Source organism: Phocoena phocoena, chromosome 11 (genome assembly GCF_963924675.1).
Source record: "Phocoena phocoena chromosome 11, mPhoPho1.1, whole genome shotgun sequence".
Taxonomy (NCBI): Eukaryota; Metazoa; Chordata; class Mammalia; order Artiodactyla; family Phocoenidae; genus Phocoena; species Phocoena phocoena.
The window spans coordinates 91784324-91803284 of NC_089229.1; positions in this window are offsets into that span (position 1 = coordinate 91784324).

Sequence of the window (18961 nt, forward strand, 5' to 3'; positions counted from 1 at the left end):
CATGGAGATGTGAAAAGGCACCGCAAATGTAGGAGCCTTCAAGTCAAGGGCAGTAGGTTTGGAGCAGACGGGTTCCTGAGGTGCCGTAAGCTGAGAGTGAAAATCTCTGAAAGATGCAGACCGCAAAGATCATTTTATGTCATGCGGGGGGGCATTAATTCAAACTATATCCTGAGAGCTGCAGGGAGCCACTGAAGAATCTTTAGACAGAGGAGTGACACAGTGCAGTTTACATTTTATTTAGAAAAGTTCCTTGGGAGACAGTGTGCAGGAGGATGCTCAGAGCGGTGAGGCCTTGCCAGTGATCCCAGCCGGAAAAGATGAAGGTCTGAGCCCGAGCAGCGGCAGGGAGATGAGACGGAGGGGGCACTTGGATGGAGGGATTAGCTATGGACAGGAGAGGGTGCACCTCCTCTGGGACGGAGAGAAGGGAAAGAGCAGGCTGCATATTGCTGGAATAATTCTGTCCGAGCGTTTCTTCCTTTTCATCAAACGAGACCAATTCAGTTTTCACGCCTGTACCTAACACCAAGACGTGGTAATGACATTGATTCTTGTAAGTACTCTCTGGCAGAGATTTGGGGGTGTTTATTTGTGTGTCCTATCAGTTTTATAAGGCTTTTAAGCTCTTCAAAGAGGGCACACGATGTATTTATCCATCTATTATGTGCTGCATTCATAAGTATTTAATAATAATAAGATCTAAACCCCAGGAGCATTATTGTGTTTGTCAGTGAAGGAATAAGTAGGTTTGGAAGCATTTTGTCTAAGTTTAAACTTTATAAGAAGACTATCAAGTATTTGAACTTCTGAACATATTAAAATCCATTCCTGAAGTGTAATATAAATGGCTTCTGCTCTTGGGTTTCCTAGGTAAATAGTTTAGTTGCCCTAATTGGAGATTGTTTCTTACAATGCAGGAGGTGGTATTTCTTTGTTGTTCTGTAATCTCTGACAATCAGTCAATCTGCCTTTAGAAAGAAGAGCTTTTTGCAAAGATGGCTGATATCTTCTAATTCAGGTCCCTTTTCTCTTCTCTGCTGTTTTATATAAATCAGAAAAGCCACCATTAGTTTGTCTCACCATTAGTTGCAACATCCTCTTCCCTCTCATATTCATTCCTTGTCACATTTGCCTTTATTACTCCTGGGTATTCCTCCAGCCTTACAGCCCTCTTGCCTGCATCTTTTTTCCTGAGTCTCTCTCATCTCTGTCCCAGTTTAGGGACCGGTCAGACGTCAGCCATCGGGCCGCTGGATACAGTGTATTTCCCCAGCACGTTAGTGCGGGGCGCCAGACCTCGCTGTGCCTGTCTGTCTGTCGCGATGCGCACAGTTTGCATCTTTCCCTGAGACTCTGATCAGAAACTTTTGCTGGATTTGGGAACAAAGCTCATTATTTCCTGCCCTCCGCTCCTGTTTGGGCTCCCCCTCACTAGGACACACAGCACTGTTGAGGGGTATTATTACTAACCATCGCAACAGGCTTCCGACCTCCCTGTGTTGAGCCCAGGTTGTCCTGATCAAAGATAAGTTCGCACAAGTCAGTACCGCTCGTGTTTATCTACTTGGGTTGTCTCCCAGCCAGTCGTGTGTTTTCACATGGATTTCTACACACATGAGAAGTAGTTAAGTCAACTTTAAGTGAAGTTCTGTGTAACATGGCCTGCCTGTGCCATGGAATTTGGAGCTCCAAAATTTTGCCCTTTGTGCTGCCCAAGGATAAGTGGCTTTGATCTGGCTTTAGGAAAGTAGGAGGAGAGAAGGAAGTATCATTATGTTACTTTCTTGGAGCCTGCCCTCATTGCAGGGTATGAACTCATACACATTTATACTGAGCATGGTGTGTGTACACACAATCCCAGGGCTGCTTCTTCTGACCACTTCTTCCACTACGTACCAAGCATTTCTAGCCTCTATTAAGGTGGTCGTTCTCTTCTGGAGCAGTCTAGCGGTGTGCTTTGTGTTGTGTACTTTTCAGGCCCCTTTGAATGTCCTTTCTTCCATTCCAGGCAATCACTGAATACTCTGGGGTGCATTTTGTAAGAAGTCTTAAGTAAGGGGACATGACTTGAAACAAGTTATATCAAAAACAAGCAAACAAAACAAACAAACAAACAAACAAACAAAACAACTATGGAAGGCAGTGGTGGTATTTAATCTGCAGGAGAGAAGATCAGAGCAGAACGCGATAGTTTTCTTCAGGCATTTGAAATGTTGTCGTATGGAAGGGGATCAAGGTTGTTCTGCGTTTCCCCAAGGAGCAGAACTAGTGCAAGGTAAAGGGAGACAGAGTTCAATTCACTGTCAGGAAGGATTTTAGAGTATGATAGTTAAGAATTTTTGCACTGGAATCAAGCTTCTTGAGTTTAAATCTACCATCTGCAGTCACTAGCCACACTTGGGTACATTTTTTTTTTTAACTCTTCTAATCTTTAGTTTCTTTATTCATTCGGTGGGGTTAATATGAGCATCTATCGCATGAATTTCTCTGGTTATCTGGTAACAAAATACCAGTTAAATGCTCTTACCATGATGCATAGTGAGTGCTTGATAATGCGGGCAATTATTAACAATCCGAACTGTCTCAGGATAGTACATGCGTTTAACAACAGTTTCCAGCATTTCCTATTACAATTGAGCATTATAATTTTTTCTTTTCAAATTTGAAATTTAGAATATTTATGTGTGGTTTTCTTATTTTTTTTCTTCAGTGAAGGAGGTTGGTGGTGTCAGGGAGGAAGAACTTTTCCTCCACCCTTCTAGGTTTCTTCTGGCTGGTCTAAGAATGAAATCAACATGAGACAGATTAATAGGAGAAAGTCAAACAAATGTTTAATAACATGTATATATGGGAGAGACCCAGGAAAACTGAGTAACTTAGCAAAATGGTCGAAATCCTCACCTCACGAAATCCAGCTAAAGACAAAAGAGGATGTTGGGGGTAGTGGTTTGGGACCTCAAAGGGGAGGAAGGCGATTCACATGAAGATGGAAACGCAAATGTTTGGTAGAGAAACATTTGCTGGGCCTTGCAGACAGTATGAGACACAGAGTGGGCTCTGATCTATAGGTCCTTCCTGAAGTTTTCCCCACCATACCCAGCCCAGATTGTTTGAAGATCCCTCTGAGGACAGCTCTACTCAGGGAAGCAGGCCCTCTATTTAAGTTCTTTTAGGCAGTTAAGGGGAAGGTCAAAGTTTCTTCCTGAGTCTTTTGAGCCTTGATTATTTTCACCTAGAAATAATCTGCATGCTAAAGAAACAGTTTGAGCTGGCAAATTTTGCTCCCCTACAGTGGGGAACTGAGAAGGCTTAGCTTCCGGAAAAAGTTAAATGGCATAAATATTCCTGTGATGCTTAGGAAAAGGAAAGTATACAGTGTCTTGAATTCAAAATAACTGGAGCCTGGGGTAGAATGGATGAGGATGTCATTCTGACCTGGTGAAAGTTAAATGAAGATATTTTATTTTTTTTAAATAAAGAAATGAAGTTTTAGGATTTAAAAACATCATACATATTTCTAACTAAGGCATTCATGGGCAGTAGTAAGTAAAATACCGTTCATGCACAGATTTTTTAAAAGAAAAGGATAAATTGTTTTATCTTTTTAGAAGCATTGAAATAATAAAGTCTGTAACTTTTGAGTCCTTGTTTATACACTTGAAAAAATTGAGGTAAAACATACACGTAGTTAAGTGAACAAATATCACATATCAAGCTCAATGAATGTTTACATATGTATACACCCACACAACCATCATAGATAAAGATATAAAACATTACCATCAAGCCAGGGAGTTCCCTCATGCCCCCTTCCAGTCAGTACCACCTCCGGTAGTGATGAAACCACTATTCAGACTCTGTCAAGTCTTAGATTTATCCCTGTTCTTGAATTTCATGTAAGGGAAATCAGGCAGTATGTACTCTTGTGTCTAGTGGCTTTTGCTTAACATCTTGTCTCTGAGATTCTTATCGTTGCATGTAAAAAAATATGCAAAAAGCTTATTTCTAAATGGCTTTCCATTATTAAAAATAAATGTTTGGAAGAAATGTGAGGCTAGAAGGAGTCTTACACAATTTCATGTCCAGGCCCTGTGATTAAGAAATGAAGCATCTGACATTAAATGACATTAAGGGGACTTCCCTGGTGGCACAGTGGTTAAGATTCCACGCTCCCAAATTCAGAAGGCCCGAGTTCGATCCCTGGTCAGGGAACTAGATCCCGCATGCATGCCACAACTAAGAGTTCGCATGCCGCAACTAAGGAGCAGGCGAGCCGCAACTAAGACCCAGTGCAACCAAATAAATAAATAAAATATTAAAGAATATATAAATGACATTAAGTAACTTGCATAGTTAACTCATGACCAAGTGATGTGCTATGCTGTATCTTCACACATATAAATCTTTTGCAAACTTTATTCTCAGTGAGAATCATGTACCTAGTGTCTGAGTTACATAGAAAATTTGAATTATTTAAAATTGCAAATTACTTTGATACAAATTAATCCTCTTCAGCATTGGAGCGTCTTCTTCGGTTGTACGCACATTTCGACAATGACGTTTTTGAGCGCCTTATTCTGATTGTCCAGTGGGCACATTGTCATTATGCCCATTCACCAAGTCATAAAGCTCCAGGTACAACAAAATGAGATTGATTTCGCCAGACTAAATCTTCACCTACACATCCTCTCTCTCTCCCGTTCTCACTTTCTCTTGTGTGCACTCACGTAAACACACACAAACACACATACTCACAAGCACACGTACCAATTTCAGTAGACCCTGTGAAAACCACACATTTCCTGGGATGTAACCATTCATCTCCATGTCATCAAGTGCGTAATTGTCTCTCCCCAATAGTATTGTTTCAAAATGTTATACTTGGAATTGACTGAATATAGCAAAACCTTGTAGTAAGGGGATGGGAGGAGATGGAAGGGTTGTTGAGAATGGGAGGACAGGGTGTATGGCTCGGAGCGCCTGTGGATTTGTTGGTAGTGAGGACGCCAGATACAAGGTAAAACGCGTTAAGTGACAGGAGTACAAAGAAATGCCATTTCGTCTCCTGGAATATGGCATTCTGGCTATTCAGCCTAACCCTCTGGCTAAAAACCAATTAAAATACTGGATAAAAAGGATGTTGTCCTAAGAGCATCAAATTGCTTTAAGAAAATAAGGAATCAGGGGGCTGAAATCCAAGAGAGAGGAAAGCATTGGGAGCTCCTTTTACCCAGTGGTATTTGCTGATCTAGGAAATGGAGCTGCAGTTTTGATGGCCTGGCAGGAGAGGGCACAAAAGAAAGCTTGGAACTCAGCTCAAGTGGGGTCCCTGGGGAAACCCTCCCGTATTAAGCTGGAGTCTCTGAACCAGAAATACCTGCATCACATCCCCAGGCAAGTCTATGGAGAGCTGCCTTGAGACTGAGCACAAGGGGCTTGGGGGTGGGCAAGTGAAAGAAACCTGTGGCTGAGAAGTTGTAACCACATCGGACTCTCAGCCCCGCAGCATTCTTGGAACCATATTTGCATAAATGGATGGTCAAGAACCCTCCAGCAGTGAATTCAGTTAGAGGTGGTTCCGGGTTCCCAATACTCTTAGGCATCCGGCAGAAGCAAATGCAAAATCTCGGAGGAACACACCTTCATCCTAAGATTACTGGGAATGCCTCCTCCCCTACACTTTCAGTGAAAACGAGCATGCCGCAAAACCACCATGAACCAGAAGAAACTAATAGCGCACAGAGACAGACCAGAAACATCTCCAGACTCTGGAATCGTCGAGACGCACTTTGTGAGACGGTAGTTACTGTGTTTAAAGAAGTAAAAGGCAAGCTTAAAAGTATCTCCAGGAACCAATGAAGTATCAAACGTGTTCTAGAAGATTTGTAAAAGAACCATTTAGGGATTTGGGAATTACTGCCGTTGAGCAGGCGGGCATCCACAGCTGTGCAGGGCCTTGACCCCAGCCGGCTACTGGCGTGCGGGGGACATCGGAGCCTGGAGCCTTCTATTGGCTGCATCACGGAGCACAGGCTCTGCCCTCTTCCCGCAAGAACAAAGGGAGCCGGGATCCTCTGATCCTAAGCCTACCCAAGATGCAGCCCGCCGCCTCCTCGAGAGCCCCGCCCCCTCCACGGCTCCCAGGCTGGCTTTGCAGTGAGAGCCGAGGGCATCACTGCCCCACGTGTAGTTTTACGTGCATCTCCTTCCGCTCTCTCTGCTTCCTCTGGGCCTCAGTCAGGTGGATCCCCTCTACTCGCGGTGAAGTTCTTGCGACCTGCAAATTAAACTGATAAAAGACAGATTAACAGGAGAAAAGGAAGGACAACTGAAATATAACTTGCTGCCTCGTCTGGACTCACATGTACTTGGTAGCAATTTGCTGCAAGTCAGCTCTGCCACTTGATGGATGACACCGCTTTTCACCAAAAAATAATTCAAAAATGGCAGAACTCTTTATGGAATGCGAAGAAGAGCTGGAATGGTGGCAGAAGAAAGTATGCAAAAGAGTGTGAGGATGGGGATGAGCCAGTCTTGGTCGGAGAGGTATCAGGTTCAAAGCTAGTAATTTCAAATATTTTGAACACAGCTCCTATTCAGAGGAATAAAGAATGGTGCACTCGGTCGATGTATTACTGCTGCTCTCAAGACTACAAGTCAACACTGTGTGAACCCAACATCAAATCCAGTGGCTGCCTGTAAATTTTCATCCTGAATCTAGATCTTCAGGTAGTTCTGTTATCGTTCAGCCTTTGTCTAAACCTGGAAGTGTTTCTGAAACTATGCAGTCTGCTTCGGCATACAGTGGAAACTATTTATCAATACCAGCAATACGCAGTTAAAATTCTGGACCGTTATGGGTAGTCATCCAGTAGAAGCATAATCGGCCTCAGAACATGTCACCATCTTTATGAGAGCTCAAGCAGGAACTAACTACCCATCCTGTTTGCAAATCAGGTAATATGCTTAAATTAAATAGATATAGAATTGAAAACCGTGCCATCGAAACATGAATCAAAGTATAATCAGTAATGAATATTGTATAACGGTAAACTGTTTAAGATTATAAACTAGGCCAAGTGTTCTTTTTTTTTTCTCCAAGTGTTCTTAATTCTTAATTGGGAAGATTGTTGAGATGCTATTGTAGCTTTTAATTCTGAAAATATACCTTCATAGTTTAGTTCGTTTAAAAAAAACTCTTAAAAAGTAATAGTTAATATTTATTGATCTGATAATATTTATAAGGCTTTGTGTTAATTGCTATGCATAAATTAATCTCATTTAATTCTTGAACGTCCCTACGATGTAAGCACTATTATTACTCTTGCTTTACAGTTGAGGAAACTGAGGCTCACAGAGGTTAAATAATTCACTCAAGGTCACATAGCTGGCAAATGATAGATCTGGGATTTCAATACAGACTAACACATAGTTTATATGTATCTGCCTACATGCATACGTATATGTTGTGTATAAATGTATACTCTTAAAAAAAATGGAAACATTGCCTTAGTGCAACAGCTTTCAAAGCGTAGTCTTTAGTCCCCTGGAGTTCATGGGTTTGGGAGTCAACACTATTGTAATAATAATATATAGATACTACTTGCTTCTTTCACTCTGTTGACATTTGCACTGATGATGCAAAGCCAGTGATGGGTGAACTGCTGGTGCCTTCGTATAAATCAAGACAGTGGTACCAAGCTGTACTAGTAGTTTTTGTATTAGTCACCACCATGCATTCACAATAAAAAATGGTAGTCATATTGAATTTCTGTGATGAAATATTAAAATGTTATTAATTTTGTTAACTCTCTGCCTTTGGCTGTGTGTGTTTAAAAAAGCAGTTTGTGTGATGAAATGGGTAGTATGCATAAAGCACTTCTGTGTCTGTGCTTTAGATACAGGATACCATGGTATCTTGAAGAAAAGCACTTGGTGATCGAATTGTGAGCGAAGCCACCTGCTTTTTAACAATAGAAGACTATTTTTATCTGAAAAAAGAGAGAACCAACCAGAAGTTTTAGAAGAAAAACAAAAAACCTGAAAGTGAAAATTCATATGATTGATTTAGCAGGTTTACATACAGCTGAAGAGAGAATTAGTGGACTAGAAGAGTAATCAGAAGAATTATCCAGAGGCAGCAGGGAGAAACTCTCCCCACTGTCCCCCTTGAAAAAAAGAAAATACAGAAGAGAGGTTAAAATACATGGAGGATAGAATGAGAAAGTAAAGACCTTTTCTGCTTGTAATCAGAGTTCTAGGAATGGTGAGAGAAACTAGGTAGAAGCAGTATATTTGAAGAAATAATTCCATATGTCACATACATAGATCTCATGATTGCATCATAATGATAAGAAGTTTAGTTTACCAGAAATATGTAACAATTTGAAACTTGTATGTACTAAAAACCATGACCTTAAAATAGCTATAACTATCTATCTTGATCTGTCTATATTTATAAATTAATAGACTTATAAAAATAAAATGTACAGATTCAAGAGGTGTAATGAATACTAAGAAACACAAATACAGGTAAATGTATCTTTAATTTACATTTCAAAATGGTTTGTGCAGTAAACTTAATCATAGTATTACAGCAGAAAATCAACTACATAAAGAATATTTTAAAAGAAGTCACAGAAAAGTGGTATATTACTTTAAAGAAATACCAACAGACTAACTCCTGATTTCTCAACAGCAACAACAGAAGCCAGAAGATAGTAGAAACTTTATGTGCTGAAAGAAAGTAACTGGTGCCTTAGAATTTTGTGCCAGTGAAAACATCTTTTAAGAATTAGAAAGTTGAAAAAAGTTGGGGACCTCCCTGGAGGTCCAGTGGTTAAGACTCTGCGTTCCCAATGCAGGGGGCACGGGTTCGATTCTGGTCAGGGAAGAAAGATCTTTCATGCTTACTTTCTCATTAAAAAAAGAATGAAAGAGCTTCCCTGGTGGTGCAGTGGTTAAGAGTCCACCTGTCAGTGCAGGGGACACGGGTTCGAGCCCTGGGCCGGGAAGATCCCACACGCCGCGGAGCACCTGGGCCCGTGCGCCACAACTACTGAGCCTGCGCTCTAGAGCCCGTGAGCCACAACTACTGAAGCCCACGCGCCTAGAGCCCATGCTCCACAACGGGAGAAGCCACCGCAACGAGAAGCCTGCACACTGCAATGAAGAGTAGCCCCCCCTCGCTGCAACTAGAGAAAGCCCGCGCACAGCAACGGAGACCCAATGCAGCCAAAATAAAATAAATAAATAAATTTATTTAAAAAAAAGAATGAAAAAAGTTGTAAGAAGTAAGCAAAATAAAAACTAGAATTTTAGTCACTAGAGAACATTCTGAAGTTTTACTTTAAGCAGAAGGAACATGAGCCCAAGAGGAAAGGTCTGAAATGCAAGATGGAGTGAAGAACAAGTAATGAATATGTGAAACTAAAGAAATATTAGCCATATACAGTAATAATCAAATTGACCAAAAGTGATAAAATTAAAAATGGGAAAAGGGAATGATAACAACAATGTATAAATGAAGTAGGGAGGTCAATGGGGTTAAAGTGTCTTAAGATTCTTATATTTTCTGGGAGAGGGGTAAAGTTATTAACTTTACACCAATAAACTAAGTACACATGTTTTAATTTCTAGGATAATCACTAAAACAGTAAAACTGTGTATAACTTCAAGTAGCAGATGGGAAATAAAATGATAAAAATATTCAGTCAGCCAAAGGAAGGCAAAGAAAGAGGAAATACGAAAAAGAAACAGGTGAGGTGGAACAAATAGAACAAGCAAAATAAAACGATAAATTTAAGCCCATTAATTACAGAAACTAAAAATGATCTAATTAAAAAATAATCAGATTAAAAAATCTAATTATATGCTCTTTATAAGTGACGTATCTAAAACATAAGGATACTGAAAGAGTGAATATAAAAAGTTAGAAAAATATATACTTTGTAATGTTAACCAAAAGAAAGCTGATATTGCTATGTTAATATCATACCAAATATGATATTATGCAGATGGGTCACATCAATGATTAAAATTTTGGTTTACTAGGAAGATATAAAACTTTTAGATTATAGGAACCTAGTAACACAACCTCAAAATATATGTTATAAAGATTAACAGTTGCAGAAGGAGAAACAAAAACATTCAGAATTATGATAGGAGATTAAAACATACTTCTCTCAGTTGCTGATAGAAAAAGCCAACAAAATATCAATATGGATATAGAAGATTTGACCAATATGATTAGCAAACGTGACATAACAGATATATGCAAAACACTGCAGCATACAATTTTTTTTCAAGCACATACAAAACATTTAAGAGATTGATTGTTTACCAGAACTTAAATCACATCTCAATAAATTTCAAAGAACTGAAATCAAGGTAAAAAAGACCTTATTCTTTCTGACCACAGTGCAGTTAACCTAGAAATCAAGAACAAAAGGATAAGTAGAAAATCTCATATATTTGGGGATAAATAACTCATGCGTTAAAGGAGAAATCGTGATAGAAATTTAGAAAGTATTTTGTCAAACAGTAACAAAAATGCTACATATCAATACCTGTGGGATGCAGGTAAAACAGTCCTTAGAAGGAAATTTATGGTCTCTACAGCTTGTGTTTAAAAAGAAAAAGACTGCAAATTAATAAGCTAGACATTTGTCTTGTGAAGTTAGATAAAGGGAAATAAAATAACCTAGAAGAGTGTAGTGGGAAGTAAATAATCAAGAGTATAAATGAAAGAAATTGATAATAAACATATAAAGTATTCACAAAGTCTAAAGATTTTTTTTTGAAAAAGAGCTTACACGGTTACAAATGTCTGGTAAGGCTGGTCTTGAAAAAATGATAAAGGGAACATGTAATCAATCTAAGGAATAAAAAAGGATAAACTATAAATGCTACATAAAATAAAAAGATAAGTTATAAAAACTATGTGCTAATAAATAAGAAAATTTAGTTAAAATAGAAAAACTATTGGAAAATATAGCTCACCAATACTGATTCACAAATAAGTAGAAAACCCAAGATTATGATAATCTTTGAAATGTTTAATTGGTAGTTAAAGAAATCCTCCAGAAAAGAAAATGCCAGGATTAGATGGCTTCACTGGCAAGTTTTGTCAACTATTAAAGGAAGAAAACTTTCACTCTTACGTAAACGCTTTCAGAGAATTTAAATAAATGACAGTCCCTAGGGGTGTGTGTGTGTGTGTGTGTGTGTGTGTGTGTGTGTGTGTCTTTTAAATGTGGCTTAACATAGTCTCAATACCAAAATTCAGCAAGGGTTCTCTGAGAAAGACAAATTACAGCCCTATTGCACTCATAACATAGATGCAGAAATTTTTAAAAAATAGAGCAAATCAAATCCAGCAGTCTTTGAAATCACTTTGATGTCATGACCAAGCATTTTCCCAGGAAAACAAGGTTGGTTTAATATTATAATAGCAATTAGCTTAATTCATCATATTAACAGATTAAAGGAGAAAGTCATATTATCATTTCAATAAACATTTGAAAATATTCAGCATTTATTAATGATGATGATAAACTCTTAGTAAACCAAATATAGAAGAGATTGTCCTCACTCTGATAAATAGTATCTAAAAAAACCTATAACACACACGATAATTAATCATGAAATATGGAAAACATTACCTTTAAGATCAAGAACAAGACAAGGATGCACCGTATTGTCACTTTTACTCAGCACTGTTTTGGTGGTCTTAGCCTGTGAGGTAAGGAAAGAATAAAAGAATTTTAAAAATTAGAAAGGAGGAAAACCCCCATCATTATTTTCAGATGATATGATTGTATATGCAGAAATAAAAAATAATCCAAATATATTTGTTGAAACTGATGAGAGTTTAACTTTGTTGTATGATAAAATATATGAAATCAATTATATTATTAAGCCAGCAGTAATTACAAATGAAAATTTAAAATATATCATTTATAATGCCATAAAAAATAAGACCTAGGAATACATCTAACCAAAAAAAACGTATCTGCAAAGACCACACAGAATACTATAAAACATTATAGACTTAAATTGAGGGAGAGAGAGACTATATTCACATATGGGAAGACTCTGCATTTAAAAGATATTAACTCACCTTAAAGTGATTTGAGATTCAATTTACTCCCAATCAAAATGTAGCAGATTTTATTTTGGAGAAATTAAACAGATGGATTCAAAAATTCACTGTAAAATGCATTCAGAAATTCACTGTAAAATTTTACACTGTAAAATTCACTGTCTTGCATATAGCTGAGCATACAGTCAAGACATTGTCGAAGAGGATGATCGGAACGGGAGAACCTGCCCTACCAGATAGCAAGACCTACTTTAAAGCTTAATGGTGTAATATTTTTACAAGGATATACAGACATATCAGTGGAATGGACTAAAAAGTTTCTGAAACAGAGCCCCACTGGTAGAGATACTTGATAAATGATAGAAGCACATGGCAGATTGGTGGGGGGGAAAAGCTAGACTTTTTAATAATTAGGGCTGGGGAAATTGGGCACTATATTAAAAAAATTAAATACATTCCTCACTTCGCAGTATATACAAAAATCAATTCCAGGTGGATTTGAGATGTAATTGTAAACAGTAAAGCCATAAACCCCATAGGAGCTAGAAGAATATTTCATCAACTTGGAGTAGGCAATTATTTTTTATTTAAAGCAAAATATATCTAATAATAAAGGGCCAGTTTGATATGTTCAACTACAATACATTGAATTTACAATTTTTTATCAAGTTACACCCTAAAGATAATGAAAAGACAGGTTGCAGAGTGGGAAAACATATTTAAAGATACATAGCTGACAAAAGACTCCTCTGACTATGATTGGTTGTACTGTTCAGTATGGTAGCCAGTAGCCACATCTGGCTATTTAAATTAAATTAATTTTAACAAGCAATTCTTTACTTTCACTAGCCACATTTCAAATGCTCAATAGCCATGTGACTACTGGTTACCATACTGGATAGCACTGATTTAGATTTTATAAGGAGATCTATATCCAGATTATATAAAGGATAGTTCCCTATATAATTCATAAAGAAATGAATATTCTTGTATAAATTAATAAAGAAGACAACTCAGTAGTAAAATGGGTAGTAAAAATGCTTTAATAGACCCTTCCTAGAAAAGGATACCTAAATGGCCAATAAACATGTGAAAAGATGTCAACCTCATAAAGAAGCAAAGGAATACAAATTAAAAACATTATAAGTTGCCCCTCTATACTCTGTGGATTGACTGAAATATTTTAAAAAACACCAAGTGTTGGTGAGAATGTAGATTAAGAGGAAAACATCTACACTGCTTGTGGAAGTGTAATTGCCCAATTTTGAAAAATAATTTGGTGTTACCTATTAAATCTAAAGTATATAGAGAATAAGTTTGAAATTCATAGGGACAATATATGTGTATATACATATATACCCATGTATATCCCTGCTCTGAATCCCACATGTAGGTAAAGACCTTAAGAGAACTTTATACACTGTCATACCAGGGTTCCTGAATAAGAGTTGACATGGCAGAAGAGCTCCAAGCTGCAGTCGACCCAGAGGTCTTATCTGTATTCTAATGTACATAAGTATGTTGAGTGGAGCAGTGTATAGCAATTAAGGTAAGCGAATTACAGCTGCACGCAACACCGTGGCTAAATCTCACAGGTGTGATATAGAGTAAAAGAAGCAAAATGGGAAATAATACACACGGGATGATTCTATTTACATAATTTTATAAAACAAACAACTAAATCATACTACCTAGGAATTTGTCATTAAGTGAAAATTTGAAGAGGAGGAAGAAAATGATTAGTATAGTACTCAGTAGGCTGGTGGCTTCCTCCACCAGTGAGAGAGAAGGTCATAACAAGGAAAGGGCCCAAAGGGGCCTTTTGGGGTAGTTATAATATGCTATTCTTTGATCTGGGTGGTAGTTATGGGAGTATTTGCTCTAGAATTATTTGGAAGAGTGTACATAAATAGTTTTTGAACTTTTGTTATATATATTTCATAATAACAAAGGAAGCCCTAAGCTGCTTGTGTTTTCTTGAGTATACTTGAAGTTATACAGGAAGGATATTTCAGAGTGGTATGACTAGATTAAACAGTAGACACATAGAAAGATCATTCTAGGACTGGAACATCATGAAAGCAGCATGGAGGTGGGAAGACATGCCTGTTTGAGTCCTGTCAATAGTGCCAGCTTCCTTTAGGGGAAGGTGGAAATTGTTGGGAAATAAGGCTGTTACATAGGTTAGTGATGTATAATGGGAGACCCTCCTAGACTTGAAACTGTTTTGAAATTATTCTTGAATTAAAAAAAAAAAAAAAGCCCTTCATATGTAACATCATCTTCTACAAAACACAGCTGGGGATTTCTTGAAAGAAAACATGACCATAGTCATAACCCCATTGGCACCAGACAGAATAGGACAAGTATTCAACATCTTAATATGCTATTCTTTGTTTATACCACATAACAGGAACTGAACAGTTGGCAATATCCCCATTTGATTTGTTTAATTACAGATGAGCCATTTGCTTTAATTTATTATTTTGATGTAGAAAGTAATCATGTCTAATATTTATAGATTTCCTAATGTGTGTTTGGCACTTCTCACCACCATGCTATGTTGCGTAGCAGAGCTGCTTGGGGCAAAAGTAGACGCCCCTCTGGACATTCCTGCCTATTTTCATCTTCATTTGGATTGAACATGGCTTACGTAAGGCACCTGCCCAACTGCTCTGCGACTAAACTCTCTTCAGCTTGGCACTGACCCATTTACTTTTGTCAGGTCATAGTGTCTTGTCTTATTTCTACTGAATGTTATCCAGTCTTTTTTTGTAAGGGTGGTTTTTCCATTTTAAGGATATATGTGTGTGTTTGTGTGTATATATATATATATATATATCTTATATATAAAATATGCATACGTATATAAATATATATCTTATATGTATATAATATACATATTTTTTACTTTCAAAGAGTTAAGGGCCCTGCACAAGTTAGTGTCATATGTCAGTTTAATTAACGTGGCCCTCTTTTAAAAAACTAATTAATGTGGACTTGATTCCACATCCAAATTTTAATAATATATTTTGGGGTGAGTCACACCGTGTTGGGCTCTAATTTCATCTCCACTTTATAAGCTGTTTTGACCAGAGGCAAAATACGGGCTTCTCTGAATTTTAAGTTTTCTTATCTATAAAATGAGGAAAATAATTCTTACGCAAGCCTAGGACAGTATCTGATAAAATGTAATTCTCAGTAAGTGACGGTAGTAATACTAAGTAGTAGTAATAGTAGTAGTCGTTATTATTTGCACTAGAAAATATGCCAGGAAACGCAGTGAGCAGACAAGGAAGAACTACATTTGTGTTTTGCCTCTTGATTTCTCGCCACACCCAGCAAGCAGGATGATCTGGCTACAAAGTGACCATACAGTGACAACAGAGTTCTCTCCTGTGGTGAAAAACACCAGCCTGGGAATCAGGCAGGCCTGGGTTCATATCTTTACACTGCCATTTATTAGCCGTGTGACTTTTGGCTAATAACATAACCTGTCTCTAAGAAGCTTTAAGTATTAAATGCAATTCTGTGTATAAATGGTACAGCATAGTGGCTAACACATAGTTATTCAATAAATATTTATTATTATTATCTCTAAGAATAGTTCTATTAATCAAGAACATAAGGAGCTAGAAATAATGACTGGGAAAAAAATCCCTCCATCTCAGACTCTGACCCTGATGGGTCTCATTTGCAGCCTGTGGGCTTGGTTAGCTCAGAAAGGAGAGAAGGAGAGTAACATAAGCAGCTCCTGTGGGTATTTATTATCATTGTTCCTTCCCACCTCTCTTTGTCTCCTCATTAAAACCCTTGTTGGCAGAGCCAGTGCTGTTTTAAGGTAGTTCTTTCTATATTATGAAGAAGACGGCAGTGGGAGGAGGACGGAGGAGGATGGACAATAAGGACCGAGTTATTTATTTATTTTCATTGCAATGAAAAGCACATAGTGTAAAATGTATCATCGTAGTCTTTTTTAAGTGTGCAGTACAATAGTGTTAACTTCATGCACCTAGTTGTGCAAATGATCTCCAGAACTTTTTCATCTTGTAAATGGAAACTCTGTACCCATTGAACAACAACTCTCCTTTCTTCACTCCCCACAGCCCCTGGCAACTACCATTCTATTTTCTGTTTCGAAGAGTTAGACTCCTTTAGATAACTCATATAAGTGTAATCATGCAACGTTTGTCTTTTTGCACCTGGCTTATTTCACTTCGCATAATATTCTCATAATTCATCCATATGATAGGATTTCCTTAGTTTGGTGGTTCCATTTTTAATTTTTTGAGGAACTTCTATTCTGTGTTCCATACGGGCTGCACCATTTTACATTCTTACTAACAGTGCACAAGAGCTCCACTTTCGCCACATCCTTGTCAACACTAGTTATTATTTTTTTGATGATGGCCATCCTGTTTGGTGTGAGGTGATATCTCATTTTGCTTTTGATTTGTATTTCCCTGATGATTAGTGATGTTGAGCATCTTTTCATATGCTCGTTGTCGGTATATCTTCTTTGGAGAAATGTCTATTCAAGTCCTTTGTCCATTTTAAATTAGATTATTTATTTTTGTTGTTGTGGTCTATATTCTTTATATATTCTGGATATTACCTCTCATCAGATATGCAAATATTTTCTCCCATTCCATAGGTTGCTTTCACTTTGTTGATTGTTTCCATTGCTGCACAGAAGTTTTATGTTTGATGTAGTCCCATTTGTCTATTTTTGCTTTTGTTGCCTTTGCTTTTAGTGTCATATCCAAGAAATTATTACCAAATATAATGTGATGGAACTTCCCCCTATCTTTTCTTCTAGGACTTTTATGGTTTCAGGTCTTACATTTAGGTCTTTAATCCATTTTGAGTTAATTTTTGTATGTGGTGTAAGTTAAGGGTCCAGCTTCCTTCTTTGTATGTGGATATCCAGTTTTTCCAGCACCGTTTGTCAAAGAGACTATCCTTTCCTCATTGTGTAGCCTTGGCACTCTTGTCAAAGATCATATGGCCATATATATGAGGACTTACTTCTGGGCTCTCTGTTATGTTCCATTGGTCTATATGTCTGTCTTTATGCCAGTATCATACTGTTTTGGTTACTGTAGCTTTGTAATATGTTTCAAAATCAGGAAATGTGAGACCTCCAGCTTTGTTTTTCTGTCTCAAGATTTTTTTGGGTATTTGGAGTCCTTTGAGATTCCATGTGAATTTTAGGATGGTTTTCTATTTCTGCAAAAAAAAAAAAAAATGCCATTGGGATTTTGATAGGGATTGCATTGAGTCTGTAGACTGCTTGGATAGTATAAATATTTTAACAATATTAAGTCTTCCAATCCATGAACATGGGATGTCTTTTCATTTATTTGTGTTTTTCTTTAATTTCTTCAAGGACTATTTTGTAGCTTTCAGAGTATGAGTCATTTTCCTTTTTGGTTAAGTTTATTTCTAAGTATTTTATTATTTTTGATGATATTATAAATAGGATTGTTTTTTAAAATTTCCTTTTCAGATTATTCATTGTTAGTGTATAGAAACACAACTGAATTTTGTGTGTTGATTTTATACCCTGTAACTTTGCTGAATTCACTTATTAGTTATGACAGTTTTTCTGTGGAATCTTTAGGGTTTTCTATAAAGAGGATTATGTTATGTGTGAACACAGATATTTCATTTCTTCTTTTCCAATTTTCACACCTTTTCTTTATTTTTCTTGCCTAATTGCTCTGGCTAGAACTTCCAGTACTATATTGAACAGAAGTGGCAGGAGTAGGCATCCTTGCCTTGATCCTGATCTTAGAGGAAAAGCTTTCATTTTGAACATGATGAGCATGCTGTTGAGCATGATGTTGGCTATGGGTTTCTCCTATATGGTCTTTATTATGTTCAAGTAGTTTTCTTCTATCTCTAGTTTGTTGAGTGTTTTTAATCAATGAAAGAGTGTTGAATTTTCTCAAATGCTTTTCTGCATCAGTTGAGATGATCATGTAGTTTCTGTCCTTCATTCTGTTAATATGGTGTATTACACTGATTGATTTTCATATGTTGAACCATCCTTGCATCACAGGAATAAATCTCACTTTGTAATGGTGTATAATTCTTTTTTTTTTTTTTGTGGTACGCGGGCCTCTCACTGTTGTGGCCTCTCCCATTGCGGAGCACAGGCTCCGGATGCGCAGGCTCAGCAGCCATGGCTCACGGGCCCAGCCGTTCCGCGGCATGTGAGATCTTCCCGGACTGGGTCATGAACCCGTGTCCCCTGCATTGGCAGGCAGACTCTCAACCACTGTGCCACCAGGGAAGCCCTATAATTCTTTTAATGTGTCAATTTGGTTTGCTAGTATTTTTTTTTTTTTTTTTTTTTTTTTGCATTATGCGGGCCTCTCACTGTTGTGGCCTCTCCCATTGCGGAGCACAGGCTCCGGACGCACAGGCTCAGCGGCCATGGCCCACGGGCCCAGCCGCTCCGCAGCATGTGGGATCCTCCCGGACCGGGGCACGAACCCGTGTCCCCTGCATCGGCAGGCGGACTCTCAACCACTGCGCCACCAGGGAAGCCCCGGTTTGCTAGTATTTTGTTAAGGACTTTTGCGTTAATATTCATCAAGGGTATTGGCCTGTAGTTCTCTTGTGGTATCTTTATCTGGTTTTGGTATCAGGGTGATGCTGGCCTCATCAAATGAGTTTGAAAATGTTCCTTCTTCAATTTTTTAGAAGAGTTTGAGGATTGGTGTTAATTCTCCTTTAAATGTTTGGTAGAATTCTCCAGTGAAGCAATCTGGCTTTTTTATGTTCAGAAGTTTTTGTCTACTGATTCAGTCTCCTTACTAGTTATAGGTTTGTTCAGATTTCTTTCTT